General features: G+C 51.9%; 1 long non-coding RNA gene across 1 annotated transcript in view; it reads left to right on the top strand.

Moving 5' to 3' along the window:
• Nucleotides 1–435: 435 nt before the first annotated feature.
• The window catches only part of LOC123935766, a 19362-nt gene continuing 2529 nt past the window's right edge, over nucleotides 436–17268 (top strand). Inside the window, exons 1-2 of the long non-coding RNA XR_006817016.1 lie at nucleotides 436–446; nucleotides 3794–3797. This is a non-coding gene — a long non-coding RNA (uncharacterized LOC123935766). The remainder of the gene's footprint in view (nucleotides 447–3793; nucleotides 3798–17268) is intronic.

Raw genomic sequence — 17268 nt, 5'->3', positions numbered from 1 at the left:
GGGTTGAGGTGATGGCATGTCCAATCTGCAGACCAAGAGGGCAGTTCCACGGGATCTGAAATTATTCGGGAAGCGGGAGCGCAGGCTTTTCTGTCTGGGTTGTGTGTGTCTGTTGGCCATAGAATGGAGCAGTAGCCTCATGGGGCCATGGGAGATTCTGCCCCTGTGAGGATTCTGCCCGGCTCCCAAGGGTTTGGTGTCTTTCAGGGGAAAGGGAAGAGTGCTGAGTGCTGTTTTCCCTCTCAGGGGTCCGGCCATAGCAGGGATTCCAGAGTTAGCTTCTGGGTCTGCGCACCTGGAGAACCAGACTGAGGGTGAGGATATGGGCCTAGAGGAATGTCACGCCCGATATGCAGGTTCCTGGTCCAGCTAGCAAGGGGGCTGGTTTGAAAGCGAGCTTAGGCTCTGGGTCACAATGCCTGTTTGTGGCCAAGGCGGCCCTCCTGGTTGGACTAGGTCTCATGGATCTCATGATCCTCATGGAGGGACTCTGGGCAGACCCATAGGGCCCTTCTTCTTTCTGGAGGGCAGGCAGAAGCCTACGTTGGGCTTCTGAATAAAAAATCTGGAGAACTTGCGGCCCAGGAGGGTGAGGATGGAATTCTGAATGCATAAGAGCCGGTTCAGTTCAGTGCCGAGCATATGGCATTTTCTTTGTGCAGCATCTGACTCGAGATCTCCAGCACCTGAGTCAGGGCACATGTCAGATGTTCGCTCACACTGAAGTTTGTGTCTATGATGGCTGACAAATGGACGGGTGGCATCATGAGACCATGGAGTTTTTCCAATGCTGGGGCTTGTTAGCTGCTCTGAACAGCAAGCTTTCCTTCTTCAGGACAGGGGGAGTCCGTGAGGATGGCACCAGGAAGCCCCTTATGGAAAGACATCACAGCAGTAGGCAGCGCCTGGATGCATGGAAATTCCAGTTCCACTTACCCTTCCAGGCAAGGAACAAGGCCATCTCAGTCTGGTGGCTCTGGACCAAATGACCTAGGGGGCTGAGGTAACAGGGAGCCTCATTCTGATGAGTCACAATGCTGGCTTGTGTACAGGGAGACCTTAGAATGTGGCACCGGCTCAGGCGCCATGCAGGATTCTCCTCCCCTGTGGGTTGGACGCAGCTCCCAGGAGCCAGGTTGCCTTCTGGGGACAGGAGGTGTTCTGTTGTGTGGCTCTGGGATGAATGTGGACCATATGTAGTTATTCCAGAGTTTGCCTCTGGAGGCAGATGCTGGCAAACCTAATCTAGGGTTCCGTTGAGGTACTAGGGTATGTCAGGTTCCATCTTCTGACTCAGGGCCATTGACCTGGCTGTCTGCCTGTATGTAGGTGTCTGGCCTGTGTCCGAATGCACATTTTTCCAAGGCGGCCAAGAATTTGTTGTGGGCTCAGGGTCAGTGCAGGTTTCTCCCAATCTGGAGGCTTTGTGCAAATGTGATGGGCAGAGCTTACTTCGGGTGGGCAGGCAGCATCCTGTGCTGTGGCTCCAGAGACCCCATCCTGGAGGGCCTGTCGCCCAAGGCTATGGGGACAAAAGTTTGCAAACACAAACCTTGGGTTAGGTTTAGGGGCGAGGTGATGGCAGGCCTGATCTGCAGACCATGAGCTCAGTGCCTCGGGATCTGATTAGGGCGATGGAGAGGTGGGAACACAGGCTTTCCTGTCTGGGTTGTATGTCTCAGTTGGACATGGAATGGAGGAGTGGCCTCATGGGGCCATGAGAGATTCTGTCTCTCTTGGGATTCTGCCCAGCTCCCAAGGGTTTGGTGTCTTTCCGGGGAAAGGAAGAGTGATGTTTTCCGTGTCAGGGATCCGGCCATAGCAGGGATTCCAAGTCGGCTTCTGAGTCCGGACGCCTGGAGCACCCGACTGAGGGTGAGGATTTGGGTAATGGACATGGCAGGCCTGAAATGCGGTCTCCTAATCCAGCTAGCAAGGGGGATTGTTTACATGCGGGGTCAGTTTGAGGGTCACAATGCTTGTTTTTGCCCAGGGTGGCCATCCTGTGTGGGCCTGTTCTAAAGGGCCAAGCAGCTGACTCCCTCTCTGAGGGTTTGACCCCCATCCCCACAGCAAGCTTTTCCTGCCGTGGGGATGGTGTAGTGCTCTGTTGTGCTTGAGGTTTCCTCATTGGCTCTGATTTGAGCTAAGGTCTGAGCACAAATGTCTAAATACCCAGGTTGGGTAGATATGAAAGCTTCGGGCCATATCTGGTCGCACCTGCATGATATGGAGCATGCTACCTGGGAGATGATATGAATTTGGGGCTCTGGCTGTGTCAGACAGAGCATTAGTGCTCAGGGAGGCCTAGCATATTAGGGTGCCATCGAGGGCCGTGCAGGTTGACTTCACGTGGGAATTCTGTGCAAACCCATAGGTTCCTTCTATCTCGATGGCAGGCAGAAGGCTGCATTGTGGCTCCAGAATTCCCTGTCTGGAGTGCTTGCAGGCCAGAAGTGAGAGGACGGAAGCCAGAATACACAAGCATCGGTTCAGTTCTGTTCCAAGCGCGTGGCACTTCCAGTGTTCAGCATCTGACACGAGATCTGCAGCAGCTGAGTCTCGGTGAGTGTAAGATGGTAGCTCGGCTGGAGTTTTTGTCCATTATGACCGAAGAATGGAGGGGTGGCCTCAGGAGGCCATGGAGGTTTTCCCAGACTGGAGCTTATGAGCTGCTCTGAACAGCAACCTTTCCTTCTCCGGGATAGGAGGAGTACGTTCTGATTGCTCCTGGCTCCCCCATATGGAAAGACTTGGTAGCAGAACTTACCACATAGATGCCTAGAAAGCCCAGCTCAGCTTACCCTTGAAGCCCAGGAACAATGCAGTTTCGATCTGGTTGCCTGCGGCAATGAACCCTGGGGGCTGAGTTGACAGGGAGCCTCATGCTGATGGGTCACCATGCTGGCTTGTGTTCAGTGAGACCTTAGAATGTGGCGGGGGCTCAGGTGTCATGCAGGATTCTCCTCCGCTGAGGGTTGGACCAGCTCCCAAGAGGCAGGTTGCCTTCTGGGGAGAGGAGGTGTTCTATTTTGTGGCTCAGGGATCAAGCATTGAAACATACGAAGGTATTTCAGAACTTGCCTCTGGGGACAGATGCCTGCAAAGCTCACCTAGGTTTCCGTTGAGGTCCTAAGGGCATGTCAGGTTCCATCTTCTGACTCAGGGCCATTGACATGGGTGTCTGCCTGGAGGTAGGTGTCTGGCATGTGTCAGAGTGCACATTTCTATCCAAAGCGGCCAAAAAATTGGTTGGCTCAGGGGCCTTGCAGGTGTCTCCCAATCTGGAGGATTTGTATAATTGTGCCTAGCACAGTTTCCATCGGGATGGAAGGCAGGGTCTTGCACTTTGGCTCCAGAGGCTGCGTCCTGTCGGGCCTGTCAGCCAGGGCTTTGTACAAAAGTTTGCAAACACAAACTAAGGTTAGGGTGAGGGTCGAGGTAATGGCAGGCCCAATCTGCAGACCATGAGGGCAGTGCCCCGGGATCTTAAATTAGTTGGGCGGGGAGGCAGGAGTGCAGGCTTTTCTGTCTGGGTTGTGTGTCTCAGAAATGAGGGGTGGCTTCATGTGGCCCTGGGAGATTCTGCCACTGTCGCAATTCTGCCTGGCTACCAAGGGTTTGGTGTCTTTCGGGGGGAAGGGAAGAGTCCTGTTTTTGTATCAGGGGTCAGGCCATATCAGGGATCCCAGAGTCGTCTTCTGGGTTCGTGCTTCCTGAGAATGAGACGGAGGGTGAGGGTTTGTACCAAGGGGCATGGCAGACCCGCTAGGCGGGCTCTTGGTCCAGCTAGAGAGGTGGCTTGTTTGAAACCGGGCTCAGGCTGAGGCTCAAAATATCTGTTTGTGGCCAGGGCCACACTAATATGTGGGCGTGGTCTCATGAGCCATGCAGATGGCTCCCACACTGAGGGTTTGACCCCATCCCCACAGCAAGCTTTTCCTGCTGTGGGGAAGGAGGATTGTTCTTTTGTGCTTGAGATTCCCCCATAGGCCAGGATTTGACTCATGGTCTCTGTACAGATGCCTGAATACCCAGGTTGGGTAGAGATGACAGCCTCTGGCCTTGGCACATCCCACCTGCAGAATATGGGTCCCACTCCCTTGGGGCTGATGGGAGGTCAGGGTTCAGGCTCTGTCAGACAGAGCATTAGTGAACAGGGCAGCCTAGGATATTGGGGTGCCATCGAGGGCCATGCAGGTGGATCCTCTCGTGGGGATTCTGCACAAAGCCATAGGGCCCTCCTTCTTTCTGGAGGGCATGCAGAAGGCTGTGTTGTCTCTCCAGAATTCCCAATCTGGAGGGCCTGCTGGCTATGAAGTTGAGGAAGGAAATCTGAACGCACAAGCGCTTGTTCAGTTCAGTGATGAGCACATGATAATTCCAATGTTCAGCATCAGACTCGAGATCTCTAGGACACAAGTCAGGGCGAGTGTCAGATGGTCACTCACGCTGGAGTTTGTGTCCATGTTGGCTGACAAATGGAGGGGAGGTCTCAAGATTCCAGGGAGATTTTCCCAGGATGGGACTTGTGAACTGCTCCGAACAGCAAGCTATCCTTCTATGGGACAGGGGGAGTCCGTTTTGATGGATTCAGGGTCCCCCATATGGAAAAACTTGGTAGCAGAGCTCACCGCATGGATGTCTGGAAATCCCAGCTCAGCTTACACTTGCAGCCCAGGAACAAGTCAGTTTCAATCTGGTGGCTCTGGGGCGAATTGCCCAGGGGGCTGTGTTGACAGGGAGCCTCAAGCTGATGGATCACAATGCTACCTCTGTCCCATGAGACCTTAATATATGGTGGAATCCAGCGTCATGCAGAATGCTCCACTCCTGAGGGTTTTACACAGCACCTTAGAGCCAGGTTGCCCTCTGGGGACAGGAGGTGTGTTGTTTTTTGCATAAGGGACCTAGCGTTGGAACATAGGTAGATATTCCAGAACTTTCCTCTGGGGACATTTGCCTGAAAACCTCAGCTAAGATTCCATTGAGATCCTAGGGGCACGTCTCTTTCCATCTTCTGACTCAAGGCCATTGACCTGGATGTCTGCCTGGATGTAGGTGTCCGGCATGTGTCAGACAGTGCATTTCTGTCTAGAGTGGCCAATGAAATTGGGTGGGCTCGGTCCTTGCAGGTGTCTCCAATCTGGAGGGTTTGTGCAATTGTGATGGGTAAGTTTCCTTCGAGAGGGCAGGCAGAGTCCTGCGCTGTGGCTTCAAAGGCCGTGATGGGCAAGGTGATGACAGGCTCGACCTGCAGATGGTGAGAGCATTGCCGCAGGATCTGAAATGAGGGCAACAGGGAGGTGGGTGTGCAGACTTTGCTGTCTGGGTTGTGTGTCTCGATTGTCCATGGAATTCAGGGGTGTACTCAGGGGTCCATGGGAGATTTGGCAGCTGGGGGTATTTTGCACAGCTCCCAAGGCTTTGGTGTCTTTCTGGATGAAGGGAAGAGAGCTGTTATCTGTCTCACGGGTCCCGCCATAGCACTGATTCCAGAGTCGGCTTCGGGATCTGGGTGCCTGGAGAAACCGAACGAGGGTGAGGATTTGGGCCTAGGGGCATGGCAGGCCCGATATGCGGGCTCCTAGTTCAGCTACCGAAGGGGGTTGTTTGAAAGCAGGCTCAGGCTGATGGTCACAATGCTTGTTTGTGACCAGGGCGTACCTCGTGGTTGTGCATGGTCTCATGGGCCATGAAGTTGCCTCCCACTCTGAGGGTTAGACCCCCATCCCCACAGCAAGCTTTTCTGACCATGGGGAAGGAGGAGTGCTCCTTTGTGCTTGAGGATCCCCATAGACTGGGATTTGAGCTATGATCAGGGCACGGATGCATGAAAACTCAGGTTGGTAGAGATGACAGCCTTGGGACATGGCTGGTCGCACCTGCAGGAAATGGCTCCCGATATCTGGGCGGCTGACTGGAAGTTGGCCCTTAGGCTGGGTCAGTCAGAGCATTAGTGCACAGTGCAGCCGGGTTATTGGTGTTCTGTCTACGGCAGTGCAAGTTGATCCTACATGGGGATTCTGGGAAGACCCATAGGGCACTTCTTTCTGGAGGGCAGGCAGAAGGCTGCATTGTGGCTCCAGAATTCCCAATCTGGAGGGCTTGTGGGCCAGTTGGGTGAGGACTGAATTCTGAACTCATGATTGCCGGTTCAGTTCAGTGTCAGATGTTCGCTCACGCTGGTGTTTGTGTCCTTTAGGGCCGATGAATGGAGGGGTGGCCTCAAGAGGCCATGGAGGTTTTCCCAGGCTGGGGCTTGTGAACAGTTCCAACCAGCAAGCTTTCCTTCTGCGGGACTGATGGCTCCAGTGTCCCCCAAATGGAAAAACTTGTTGGCAGAGTTCACCACATGGATGTCTGGAAAGCCGAGCACAGCTTACACTTGCAGCCCAGGAACAAGGCAGTTTCGATCTGGAGGCTATGGGGTGAAGTGCCCAGGACGCTGAGTTGACAGGGAGCCTCATGCTGATGGGTCACAAAGCTGGCTTGTGTCCAGGGAGAACTTAGAATGTCGTGGGGCTTCATTCGTCATGTAGGATTCTCCTCCCCTGAGGTTGCACCCAGTTCCCAAGATACAGGTTGCCTTCTGGCAACAGGGGGTGTTCTATTTTGTGTCTCAGGGATCAAGTGCTTGACCATATATATGTATTACAGAACTTGCCTCTGGTTGAGATGCCTATAAACTAAGCTAGGTTTCAATTGAATTCCTAGGGTCATGTCAGGTTCCATCTTCTGACTCAGGGCCATTGACCTGGATGTCTGCCTAGATTTAGGTGTCTTGCATGTGTCAGACTGCACGCTTTCATCCGGAGCATCCAACAAATTTGGTGGTGACAGCTCAGGGGCCTTGCAGGTGTCTTCCAATATGGAGGATTTGTTCAAATGTGTCTGGCAGAGTTTCCTTTGGGAGGGCAGGCAGAGTCCTGTGCTGTGGCTCCAGAGTCCGCATCCTGAAGGGTGTGTCGGCCAGGGCTTTAGGGACAAAAGACTGCAAACTCAAACTCGGGTTAGGTTTAGGGTGAGGTGATGGCAGGCCTGATCTGCAGACCAAGAAGTCAGTGCCTCGAGATCTGGAATTAGGGTGATGGAGAAGCGGAATGCAGCCTTTTCTAACTGGGTTGTGTGACTCGGTTGGACACAGAATTGAGTGGTAGCCTCATGTGGCCATGGGAGATTCTGCCTCTCTTGGGAAATTAGGGGTGGCTTCATGGAGATTTGTGTGGAGTTTGTGTGCATGATGCTAGAAGAATGGAAGTGTGACCTCATGAAGCCATGGAGGTTTTCCCAGGCAGTGGCTTGTGAGCTGCTCTGAACAGCAAGCTTTACTTCTTCAGGACAGTTGGAGTCCGATTTGATGGTTCCATGGTCCCCCATATGGAAAGACATGGTAGCAGAGCTCACCCCATAAATGTCTGGAAAGCCCAACTCAACTTATCCTCTCAGCCCAGGAACAAGCCAAGTTCGAACTGATGGCCCTTGGGCAAGTGCCAAAGGGGCAGAGTTGACAGGAAGCCTCATGCTGATGGGTCACCATGCTGGCTTGTGTCCAGGGAGACATTAGAATGTGGCAGGAGCTCAGGTGGCATGCAGGATTCTCCTCCACTCAGGGTTGGACTCATCTACCAAGAGCCAGGTTGCCTTCTGGGGACAGGAGGTGTTCTGTTTTTTGGATCAGAGACATAGCATTGGGACATATGTAGGTACTAATGTAGGGGACTGGTTAGCCAGAGGAATTTACTTGTAAACCCCGGATATTGGGGCGTGCCTGGCCAGATTGCCTTATCCAATCAGTGGGGCGTGCATATATTAAATGGGTGAGTTGAAATCTCATTGACCACCTGTGTGTGGGCCAGGCTCAACCACCTCTATAAATGTTAGTTTGTGAGGCTGGCAGGGGGTGGGATAAGTAGGAGGAGTTAGATAACCATTAGAGAATAGGAGTTAGAATAGCCATTAGTGAATTAGGAAGAGTTAGAATAACCTTTAGAGAAGTAGGAGAAGTTAGAATAGATGTTAGAGTAGTAGAAGGAGTTAGAGTAGCCATTAGAGTAGCCAATGGGATCTGTTAGAGTAGTCGTAGATGTGATAGCATCAGGGTCATAGGGAATGTCAGAGATTCAGGATCATCAGGAGCATTAGGAGCGGCAATGCTGGTAGCAGCACCGCCACGAATGGCCTCGCCTCCCCGAGCAGCAGTGCCGCCCTCGACCAGCCTTGCCATGGCCTTGCCGCGACTTGCCTCACTGCCCAGTGCTATGGCCTTGCCAGAGCAGCATCATTCCAGAGAGTGGCCTCGTCAGTGTGCGGCCTCATCGGAAAGTGGCCGGGTCTGGAGCAGCCTCTACATCATCATTTGTGGCGTTCGTCCAGCATGTGGCCTTGTCCAGGGCGGCCTCATCTGGGAAGCACCCTTGTCGGAGTGGTGTCATGGGGAGCAGAGTCTGTGTCATCAGGGTTGCCATCCTCGTCGTCCTCGCCTCATTGTTATCGGGAGTGGCATCTACATCGTTGTCGCCACTACGTAAGAAATGGACCCAACTGGGTGGTTTGATTTTCAGTGCTTGGTGTGAGATAAAACTTTGCTTGATTTTCGCTTTGTGTCAGTCTCCTTCCTTTGATCAGGGACCCTAACACTGGGGACTTGCCCAGGATCAATCAACGAGAACTGAGCCAGCATCGGAATTTATGGGAAAAGCCTCCGGAGGTGTTGGGATCTTGTGCGTCTGTCTGGTTGGAGCTCCAGGGTATGGCCCACCGGGGAGAAGCTGTTCCCAGCTATGCTCCCCAGGACTGGAGTGGATGTGGGGATTCCCCATTCCTCTGTTGGTAGATCGACATGGGGTTTGAGTCCCCCTTGGCGTTCTAGGGTGTTCGAGTCCCCCTAGATGGTCACCAGGGGATTCTAGTTCCCCTATGCAGTCACCAGGGGGTCTGAGTCCCCCTAGGCAGTCAGGGTGTTTGCGTCCCCCTAAGCGGTCATCGGGGGTTCGAGTTCCCTTAGGTGGTCAGGGAGTTTGAGTCCCCCTAGAAAATCCCCACCGGTGGCAGGACCGCTGGACCTGCAGTATCTTTGTCTGGTCTTTTTGTTGTCTGCTGTTTGTTTGTAGTGTTTGGGGGAATGGGACAGGCAGAGAGAAAGGGGACTCTGACTTTCATCTCTCTGTACCTCATAATAGATGGGGTGCTTCTTCCTCACTCATTTCGTGGGTTAAGGGCTATAACCGAAGGCAACTGGGTTTAGTCTAAATTGGGACAGAGACTTTAAGGAATATTCCCAAGCAGCTGCTGAAACTCCCTTTGGTTTGTTGTTGTTGTTGTTGTTGTTGTTGTTGTTGTTGTTGTTTTGTTTATTTACAGCATAACAGTGTTCATTGTTTTGGCATCACACCCAGTGCTCCATGCAGTACATGCCCTCCCTATTACCCACCACCTGGTTCCCCAACCTCCCACCCCCCCGCCCCTTCAAAACCCTCTGGTTATTTTTCAGAGTCCATAGTCTCTCATGGTTCATCTCCCCTTCCAGTTTCCCTCAACTCCCTCTCCTCTCCATCTCCCCATGTCCTCCATGTTATTTGTTATGCTCCACAAATAAGTGAGACCATATGATACTTGACTCTCTCTGCTTGACTTATTTCGCTCAGCATAATCTCTTCGAGTCCCGTCCATGTTGCTACAAAAGTTGGGTATTCATCCTTTCTGATGGAGGCATAATACTCCATTGTGTATATGGACCACATCTTCCTTATCCATTCATCCGTTGAAGGGCATCTTGGTTCTTTCCACAGTTTGGCGACTGTAGCCATTGCTGCAATAAACATTGGGGTACAGATGGCCCTTCTTTTCACTACATCTGTATATTTGGAGTAAATACCCAGCAGTGCAATTGCAGGGTCATAGGGAAGGTCTATTTTTAATTTCTTCATGAATCTCCACACTGTTCTCCAAAGTGGCTGCACTAACTTGCATTTCCACCAACAGTGTAAGAGGGTTCCCCTTTCTCCACATCCTCTCCAACACACGTTGTTTCCTGTCTTGCTAATTTTGGCCATTCTAACTGGTGTCAGGTGGTATCTCAATGTTGTTTTAATTTGAATCTCCCTGATGGCTAGTGATGATGAACATTTTTTCATGTGTCTGATAGACATTTGTATGTCTTCATTGGAGAAGTGTCTGTTCATATCTTCTGCCCATTTTTTGATATGATTATCTGTTTTGTGTGTGTTGAGTTTGAGAAGTTCTTTATAGATCCTGGATATCAACCTTTTGTCTGTACTGTCATTTGCAAATATCTTCTCCCATTCCGTGGGTTGGCTTTTTGAAACTCCCTTTGTTTGGCGTAATTCCTTGCCTCTCTGGCCCAATGTGGACTGCATAGCCACTCCCCCTGGCTGGCGGGAAAGCATGGTATCTGAAGTGGAATCAGCCCAGGTGGAACATGAAATCTGTTAGCAAAGTGATGACTGAACTGATGGTTAATTGTCTGTCTCAGAGTTTTAATTCATAATTGTTAAAGTAGCTTTCAGAGTCTTTGGTAACCTGAAGCTTTGAAGATTTGCTTGGATGACAAATGGGATTACGTGCTCGGGAGATGGTTTCTAGAACTAGGTTTGTGCTTTTGAAATCTGTTGTAAACATGTTTTGTGCTTAACTGCTATTGCAACAGTTTACAATTTGTTAATATTTAGTCTTCACTTGAGATTGAGATGTTTCTAAGAACATGTAACTGGTTTTCTTTGCCCACCCAGAATTGTAAATAAGATCTCTTTGACTCATAAGTCTTTTCCCTGATATGCTAAGTTACTCAGGAAGTACTGCTAAATCAATGATAAACTTGGGTTACATTTGAGTAAATGCTGTAACTACTCCAAAGGTTCTTTACATTTTCTAAAGTTTTTATGTTTTGATAAGGGTCATCTTTTGATATTTAACATTATCTATTCTGAGTTTTTTGGTCATTTGTATTTGTTTTAATTCTCCTGTAAGATGAATTCCGCCTTAAGGAAATTCATATAGGAGACTTTCAGAACAAATACGGTTCTTTGATATGTTGAAATCCTGGAACTGAATTTCCAGAAGTAAAAGTTGCAATCACACTAAACCAGAATTAGTATGGTGACTCAAGGTAGGATTGAGTCTCCAGGAGCTTTCCTAGAAAAGCTCATTGAAGCCTATAAAATGTATAACTCGATCGACCCTGAGGCACCCAAAAACGAGGGGGTAGTGAATCTTGCTTTTACCAGTCAGTCAGCCCCGGATATAAGGAGGAATCTTCAGGATCTTGAAGGAATTGAAGGGAAGAATCTTACTGAGATCTTGGGAATAGCAGAAAAAGTGTTTAAGAACAGGGATGCACAGGAGGATGAAAAACAGACAAAAAGCTGGTTAAGATTTTGGCATTACATGAGATAGGTAGAGGAAAGTAAATGGAAGGAAAAGCGTAACCACAGAGAAGGCTGGTGGGAAGACATAGATTCAGATCAGTGTTCTTACTGTAAGGGAAAAGGACACTGGGCCAGGGAGTGCCCCAAAAGGAAGACGACAATGCTGGCCACCAGAGTAAAAATTGAAGTGGAGGGGAAATCAATTGATTTTTTTGGTGGACACGGGAGCCCAATTTTCATCATTACTTAAACCTATGGGAAAACTATCTGGAGAGGAAGTTTGGGAACAAGAGGAAATGGCACAGTGAGACATAAATGTACAACAGAAAGTACTTTAAATTTGGCCTCGGGAATAGTGAAACATAGATTTTTGGTCCTCCCTAATGCCCCATATAACTTGATGGGAAGAGATCTCCTCCAGAAGTTATGATCTGGCATTCAGTTCTCGGAGGAGAAAGGACTGTAACCTTGAGACAACCCACTGTACAGGTTCTTATGGCAGCAGAAGATGAATATCTCCTTTACAAGCCCATCTCAAAACAGAGGGGACAAAGGCGGGGAGCCTTCTCCAAATCCTACAGGTCGAGTTTCCCAAGGTCTTGGCAGAAGGGAAGCCCCCTGGCATGACCAGGGGACAACCTCCAGTGGTGGTACAATTAAAGGCGATGGCTATGGCTGTTCACATTCGGCAGCACCCCTTTCTCTGGGAAGCAAGGGAAGGGATCAGCAAGTACATTAACCACCTCTGAGGAAACGTGATCCTAGTTCCTTGAAAATCTCCATGGAACACACGTTTGCTGCCCATCAAAAAGGCAGAGAATGGTGATTACTGACCCATTCAAGATTGTTGGAAGTTAATAAACAGGTTGAAGATATCCACCCGACAGTGCCTAACCCCTATACCCGACTCTCCCTCCTGGGCCCCCAAAGAACTGTGTATACCATCTTAGATATCAAGGATGCATTTTTCTGCATATCTTTAGCAAGGGAATCTCAACCTCTTTTTGCTTTTGAGTGGCCTGACCCAACGGATGTATTCCAAGGGCAGCTCACCTGTACAAGACTTCCCAAGGATTCAATAATTCACCCACCATTATTTTTTGATGAGGTACTACACGAGAATTTGCATGAGTACAGAAACTCCAACCAAGTAGTCACTCTGCTACAGTATGTTGATGACTTGCTATTAGCCGCTGAGGACTATGAGTCATATTTGTGGGGACGAGAGCTCTCTTACAGTCTCTGCAGGAAAAAGGGTACCGGGTGTCAGCAAAGAAAGCACAGCACTGTCAGAGCCATGCCACATATCTAAGCTTTGACCTCCATGAGGGAGTGCATTCACTGAGTCCTGGAAACAGGTGATCATTCAATACCCCCACCCCACCCAGTCCCGACAAGTCAGGGAGATTCTTGGACAGTGGGCTTCTGTAGGCTGTGGATACTGCAGTTTGCAGACATTGCCCAACCTCCCTATGAACTGGCAAACGTGGGGCTCACAATGATAGAGTGGACAGCTAAGGCAGAAGGAGCATTTCGGGAATTACAAACAGCTGTACTGAGTGCATTGGCCATCCCAGATGTTACCAAGCCCTTCCACTTGTATGTGGATAAAAAATGCAGGGGTGGCCAAAGGAGATTTGACTCAGAATCTGGGGCTTTGGCAAAGGAGAGTAGTCTACCTTAGCAAGAACCTAGATCCAGTAGTGGCTGGAATCCCCTCTTGCCTCTGCATAATTGGTGCCATGGCCCTCCTGGTCCAGGATGCAAGTAAATTTAATTTGTGTCAAAATCTCATCTTGACCACCACCCATCGTATTGAAGGCCTTCTGCGGACTCCACCAGACCGATGGATGACAAATGCCTGAGTGACGGGGTATCAGGCCCTCCTCCTCAATGAATCAAGAGTGAGCTTCCGGACCCTGGCAGTGCTAAATCCAGCCACGCTGCAACCAGAGGAGGTGGCTGACCACCCACATGACTGCGGGGAGGTCCTAACCCAAGTTGGAGGAATAAGGCCAGATCTCAGAGACATCCCCCTCCCGGATGCCTAGATGACTCTGTACACAGATGGAAATAGCTACGTTGTCAATGGAAAGAAAATGCGTGGGCTCGGTGGTTTCTCCTGAGCATTGGGTTGCCATCGAGGTCCGTGCAGGTTGATCCTCACATGGGGATTCTAGGCAGCTCATAGGGCCCTACTTCTTTCAGGAGGGCAGGAAGAAGGCTGCATTGTGGCTCCAGAATTCCCAATATGGAGGGCTTTTGGCCAGGAGGGTAAGGACAGAAATCTCAATGCACAAGTGCTGGTTCAGTACAGTGCTGATTACATGGCAGTTCCAATGTAAAGCGTCTGACACGAGATCTCAAGCACCTGAGTCAGGGCGAGTGTCAGATGGTCACTCACAGTGGAGTTTGTGTCCATGATGCCTGAATAATGGAGGTGTGGCCTCATGAGGCCATGGAGGTTTTCCCAGGTTGGGGCTTGTAAGCTGCTCCAAACAGCAAGCTCTCCTTCTGCGGTACATGGGGGCTCCATTTTGGTGGCTGCAGAGTCCCCCATATGGAAAGACATGGTAGCAGAGCTCACCAGATAGATTCTGGAAATCCCAGCTCAGCTTATCATTTTAGCTCAGGAAAAAGGCATTTTGGATCTGGAGACTCTAGGGCAATTGGCCAGGGGGCTGAATTGACAGAGAGCCTCATGCTGATGGGTCAAAATGCTGGCTTGTGTCCAGGGAGAGTTTAGAATGTAGCGGGGCCTCAGGATACATGCAGGACTCTCCTCCCCTGAGGGTTGGTCACAGCTCCCAAGAGCCAGGTACCCTTCTGGGGACAGAAGGTGTTCTGTTTTGTGGCTCTGGGATCCAGTGTTAAACCATATGTAGGTATTCCAGAACCTTCCTCTAGGGACAGATGCCTGCAAACCGCAGCTAGGGTTCCGTTGATGTCCTAGGGGCATGTCAGTTTCCTTATTCTGACTCAGGACCATTGACCTGGGTGTCTGCCTGGAGTTAGGTGTCTGGCATGTGTCCGACTGTGCTTCTATGTCCAGAGTGTCCATAGAAATTGGGTGGGCTCAGGGGACTTGCAGGTGTCTCCCAATATTGAGACTTTGTGCAAATGTGATGGGCAGAGTATCCTTTGGGAGGGCCGGCAGAGTCTTGCGTTGTGGCTCCAGTGGCCCCATCCTGAACAGCTTGTCGGCCAGGGCTTTGGGGACAAAAGTCGGCAAACACATAATCGGGTTAGGGTGAAGTGCGACGTGATGGCAGGCCTGATCTGAAGACCATGAGGGCAGTGCCTTGAGATCTGAAATTAGGGTCATGGGGAGTGGGAGGGCAGGCTTTTCTGTCTGGGTTTTGTGTCTCAGTTTGCATGGAATGGATGGGTGGCCTCATTGGTCCATGGGAGATACTGCCTCAGTGGGAATTTTTCATGGCACCCAAGGTTTGGTGTCTTTTTGGATGAGGGAAGAGAGCTATTTTCCTTCTCAGGGCTCCTGCATAGCAGGGATTCCAGAGTTGGCTTCTGGGTCCGGGTGACTGGAGAATACCACTGAGGGTGAGGATTTGGGACTAGGGCTATGGCAGGACCATTATGCGGGCTCATGGTCCAGCTACCGAGGAGGATTCTTTGAAAGCAGGCTCAGGCTGATGGTCACAATGCCTGTTTTATGGACCAGGTCTGACCTCCTGGGTGGGCGTGGTCTCAAGGGCCATGTAGCTGGCTGCCACTTTGAGGGTTTGACCCCCATCTCCACTGCAAACATTTCTGGCCATGGGGAAGGAGGAGTGCTCTTTTGTGCTTGAGGTTCCCCAATAGGCCGTGATTTGAGCTATAATCGGGGCACAGATGCCTGAACACCCAGGTTGGGTCGTGATGACAGCCTGGGGCCATGGCCGGTCCCACCTGCAGGTGATGGTGCCCACTACCTGGGGCCTGACTGCAGGTCAGGGCTCAGGCTGTGTCACACAGAGCATTAGTGCACAATGTGGCTTGGATATTGTTCTTCCGACTAGGGTCTTACACGTTGATACTCACATGGGGATTCTCGGCAGACCTGTAGGGTCCTCCTTCTTTCTGAAGGGCAGATCTCTGTCTGTGACCTCTGTCTGTCCAATAAATCAATAAAATCTTTAAAAAAAATCATGGCACTACAACTGTTCCTAGGTCCGGGGGCGTCCGTGGCTCAGTTGGTTAGGCGGCCGGCCGCCTTCGGTCATGATCCCATGGTCCTGGGATGGAACCCCACATCTGGTTCCCCCCTTGGTGGAAGCCTGCTTCTCCCTTTCCCACTGCCTTCTGAGGTCTTGCGTGCATGCGCACTCTCTTGCTCTTCTGCTTCCCCCACCCCCCACCCCACCCCACCCCCACTCGAGCTCAGGTGCATGCACAGGAGCGCTCTCTCTCTCTCTCTATCTCTCTCTTGCCCCCTCCCACCCTCTGTCAAATGAATCAAATCTTCACCAGCACCAGCACCAGCACCAGCACCTCCACCAAAACCCAACTCTGCCAAGTTCCTCCCGCCTCTGGACTGCCTCCCGAGGCCCAAGCCCAAGCCGAAGCCCAAGCCCTAGCCCAAGCCCAAGCTCTTGCCACACCCTGCCTCCCCGCCTCCGCTTTGGCCCCGCCCCGCCTCCAGGCCTTTCTCAGGTTCCTTCCCAGACCCACTATGGGGTCCGCGCCTGCCCCATCTGGGCCCCCCAACCCACCCCACCCTGTCACTCACCTCAGTGTGTTCTGAATTCCCGCCATCTGTGGCTGGACCATCTAGTCGACCTGTTATGGGCACTAGAAAGGAGACAACCAAGCTGGAGGGCAGTGCACCAAAAGCGGCGCCAGTGCAGGCAGCAGCACTGCGGTGAATCCGAGTCTGGGTTGTGGCTCGCAGGGCAGCTGAGGCAGAGTGCCTGCCTTCCCGACTCCCAGGCCTCATCCCATCCACCTGGGTCAGTAGCTCTTCCATACTGCGAGCGCGCCATTAGCCAAAGAGGGGGGCCTCTAGGGATCGTTTTTCTACTACCCCTGGGATGGGGACAGCTGCAAGTCTATGGGACATACTCCTCACGCACTTGCCTTCCGACCCATCCAGGCTGCACCATTTCCCTGCCCAGGCAAGGGCGCACCTGGAAATCTGGAAGGCTACCTGACATTCCCCCACCCACAAGGCCTGGGACATGGGACGGTGGGAATTCCCGTGTGGGAAGGGTCCCCTGTTGCATGGAGAAATGTCTGCCAAGCAAAACCTTCCCACCTCCTCGTCCTCTTCGTCCAGTGCACGTGGAGATCTTTTGGCCACCAGTGCTGGAACCGAGGCAGGGAGAGTCCTCCACATGTTCCAGGGAGAGTCGTTCCCACCTCTGCCTTTTCTCTAGAGGAGACGGCTGTCCTTGTGGATGTGGCAGGATGTGTCCAGAAAGAGAGAGAAGGTGTGAGGTGCGAGGGGGTTCGTGATTGGGGACGCCCAGCGAACAGGGCCCAGTGAGAACCATGGGGCACACCATGGAGGAGACTCCCAGTCAACCCAGGGCCCCCAGACAGGGCAGGAAAGGGAGTGATGCCCAGTCAGGGCCCATAGGCCGCACTGAGGTCTCGCGCGAGTGTCCAGGCACCAGGACAGCTGTCGACCCGGGGTCCCGGGACCCCCGGGCCCACGAGCGACTGAGGCCCAAGACCCGCACTGCCTGAGCCTGGGCGGGGGTCAATCGGGAACCCCAGTTGGCTTGCATCCAAGTCCCACGCCAGGCAGGGCGGGGAGTGCTGGTCGACCCGGTCCACCAGAAGGGGAAAAAGGAGCACAAGGACATGTGCCCTGCGCGACAGCGCACCAGCCGCCCCCACCCGGCCTCGCATCCCCCTCTGGGAAAGGGGTCCGCGCGGC

This window comes from Meles meles, chromosome Y (genome assembly GCF_922984935.1).
Source record: "Meles meles chromosome Y, mMelMel3.1 paternal haplotype, whole genome shotgun sequence".
Classification (NCBI taxonomy): Eukaryota; Metazoa; Chordata; class Mammalia; order Carnivora; family Mustelidae; genus Meles; species Meles meles.
The sequence above is the reverse complement of the archived record's forward strand: the minus strand, read 5'-3'. Positions and strand labels throughout refer to the sequence as shown.